Source organism: Mandrillus leucophaeus, unplaced genomic scaffold, assembly GCF_000951045.1.
Source record: "Mandrillus leucophaeus isolate KB7577 unplaced genomic scaffold, Mleu.le_1.0 Scaffold314, whole genome shotgun sequence".
Taxonomy (NCBI): Eukaryota; Metazoa; Chordata; class Mammalia; order Primates; family Cercopithecidae; genus Mandrillus; species Mandrillus leucophaeus.
In genome coordinates this window covers 1,370,513-1,373,974 of record NW_012103299.1, presented here as the reverse complement: position 1 = coordinate 1,373,974, position 3,462 = coordinate 1,370,513, and positions in this window count along the sequence as shown.

Sequence of the window (3,462 nt, the reverse complement as noted above, 5' to 3'; positions counted from 1 at the left end):
CTGGCCTCTGGCCTCTGTGGCATCTGTGCCAGAGCCAGAGGAAGGCCTGCATCTACTCCCCAAGGAGCCCAACTGAGCCCATGGGTGGCACATGAGGGTTGGTCTCCTGGACAAACAGGACCCAGCACACCAAGGTTTGGTTCAGGAGGACACACATGTCCTTGCTGTCCAGGACCCCGGTTCTGCCCTAAATCCCTCCCAACTTGGTATCCCCCTACTCAGGTTCCTGCTGCAGCTTATGTCACCCTGGGTGCTTCTGTGACTCCCCTGATGCTCTGAGCCCAAATGACCCCAGCTCAAGGCAGCTGAGAAGGCCCGAAAGACCACAGAGCAACAGAGGCACCCAAGGGTTCAAGGCCCATCAGTCATGATTCACTTGCACAGTTCAGTGTGGCATCATCAAGCCCCTGGCTGGCCAACCCCTCCGGTTCCCTGCTTGGGTTCCCAATCACTTGGCTGCTCCTGACCCTGCCCAGCACCAAGACATGAAGACACCATAGTGGTCAGGGCCAAGAGAGGCAACTTCACCTACTGGGCCCGCCCTGTGTCCCCACTCTGTTCTTTTCCTCTAGGAGAAATGTGCCTCCACCCAAGCAACTGACCCCAGGAATAATAATAATTAATAATAGTGGTGACTTCCTTTTATTAAACACTTGCCATGTGCCAAGCACTATTCTAAATACTTGGTACATATTATCTAATTTAATCCTCAGAACAATCCTATAGGGCTAGTACAGTTATTAGCTGATTTTACATATGAGAGAAGTAAGCACAGAGAAGTTGAATAACAAGCTCAAGGTCACACAACTAGATAGGCGGGAAGCCAGATTATGAGCCCAGATGGTCTGGTTCCAGAATCTGACCCCTTAATGAATACCCCATAACATGTGAATGAACCCAGCCCCTGCCACTGGGTTCATCCATCCACTCATTCATTCAGTAAACATTTATTGAGCACCTACTCTGCTCTGTGCTGAGGACTTTCCATGCTTTGCCTCACTGCAAGTTTGCATCACCTATGAGGTAGATACTACTGTCATTCCCACTTTACAGATGAGGCAACTGATGTTCAGAGAGGTTAAATACATGCACAAAGATACACAGTCAGCAAATTGTTCAGCAGAGCAGGAGGATGCAAGTGCTCAGCCTTCAGAAGGTGGCATGAGCCAGAATATAGTAGACCTGGTGTGCCCAGCCAGGAGGCTTGGGTTCTGCCCTGTTCACGGATGATCTCTCTATGTGGCAGAGGAGGCGGAGTGGCCGCAGAGGACTGAAATGACTTGCCCAGAGTCACCCAGCCAGAGAGTGGCAGAACCAGGACTCAGACCCAGGCTGCTGGGCCCCATCTAAGCCCTCTCTGCAGGGGAAGGGAGTTTTAGCAGAGAAGGGCTGCAATCAGCTTATGGGCATGTAGGGGTGGGTTCGGGGGGGAGATCCTGAGAAGGATAAGGCCTTCCCAAGCTCACATCTGCTGACTGTTCACTGTGTGCCAGCCCCTTTTGATCCCTGCATCTATTTCTCCAAATGCCGTATGACATAGACTCTCAGTAGCTCCATTTTGCAAGTGTAGACACTGAGGCACAGAGGGGACATGTAACCCTTAAGGTCACTCAGTGAGTAGCCAAGTCAGGATTTTAGCCTGGGTTCGTAAGAGTCACACAATCCAATATTCCAGTTTTTCTTCGAAAGTCCATGTCTCCCTGGGTGGGTTCTCTGCTGCTCCAGGAAGTCAGGAGGGGACAGCGGTTTATCCCAGGGCCAGGCCAGGGCTGGGTACAGGACTCAGATTAATTAGCACAGTCCTGCCCTCAAGTTGCTGCAGGTAGGATGAGCCAGGCCCTCTGCAAACTCTCAGCCATCTGAAGGGCCAAGAGGAGGAAAGCACAGACTCTGGGGTCAGAGTGGACTGGGTTCTAGTCCTGATCCTGTCGCTTTTGGCTGTGTGGCCTTGGACAAGTTGCTTCACCTCTCTGAGCCTCCCAGCATGCACTGTAGAATGGAGATGATAACAGCCCCTACCTTGCAGGAGGAGGTGAGGATTAAATGAGGAGACAAATACAAAAGTCTGAGAAGCAGCTCCTTAACCCTTAACTTCCTTTCCTGCTAATAGGGTTATTATGAGGATGAAAGAAATCAGAACCTAAGATGTTCAGCTAAACTGTTCTCTGCCTACGTGACTGTGGCCAAGCTATGTACACTCTCTGGGCTTCAGTTTCCCCATCTGTAAAATGGGCATGTTGACAGTACTATCTCATAGGGTAATTGTGAGGTTGATACATCTATTGTGAGGCTTAGAACATACCTGGGACTCAATAAATGTTAGCTATGAGGTATAGTCATTATTATTGTAATCATACAGTGGATGCTAATTATTGGGATGATAGATTGATTTCAGTTCAATTCAGCCCCTGCTGCAGGCTTCTATCCCATGCCCATGACACGCATTTCAGAGCATCTAAGCTCTGTCCCTGTGTTGTGAGAAAGTTCACTGTGGAGCACCCATGACCCCAGCTCCCAGCAGGGCTGGTTGCCTCCCTTGGGTTTCAGGAAAATGTCAGTCCTTGGCCTTTTTAGATGTCTAGCATGGGACTATCCATCTAAATGCTGTTGATGTGTCTTTGCCTAGACTCAGGAAGAAGTTCTGTCTACTACTGTGTACCACAGATGAGCTTCCTTTGGAGCTGGCCCCAGGACCAAGCCTGTGTCTGCATGCACAGGACAAGGAAAACCAAAGGATGAGCCTTCTTTCCTTTTTTACCTTGGCCGCTAGGTACATGCTGCCAGACTCTACTACATAAAAGTGACTTGCTCAGCCTGTAATCCCAGGTGAGCAATGGCTCACGCCTGTAATCCCAGCACATTGGGAGGCCGAGGCAGGCGGATCACGAGGTCAGGAGATCGAGACCCTCCTGGCTAACACGGTGAAACCCCGTCTCTACTAAAAACACAAAAAAATTAGCCCGGTGTGATGGTGTGCACCTATAGTCCCAGTTACTCAGGAGGCTGAGGTAGGAGAATGACGTGAACCCCGGAGGCAGAGCTTGCAGTGAGCCGAGATTGCGCCACTGCACTCGAGCCTGGGCGACAGAGCGAGATTATGTCTCAAAAAAAAAAAAAAAAGTGACTTGCTCATTGGGGATAGTGCAGTGAGAGTACCAGGGTTTTCTGGTTTGTTTTTACTTTTTCTTTTTAAATTTAAGATTCATGTACAGGGGGTACGTATGCAGGTCTGTTACATGGTTATATTAAGATTCGGGGGTTTAAGATTCAGGGGTACATGTGCAGGTCTGTTACATGGTTATATTGTGTTTAAGATTCGGGGGTACATGTGCAGGTCTGTTACATGGTTATATTGTGTTTAAGATTCAGGGGTACGGCCGGGCGCGGTGGCTCACGCCTGTAATCCCAGCACTTTGGGAGGCCGAGGCGGGCGGATCACAAGGTCAGGAGATCGAGACCACA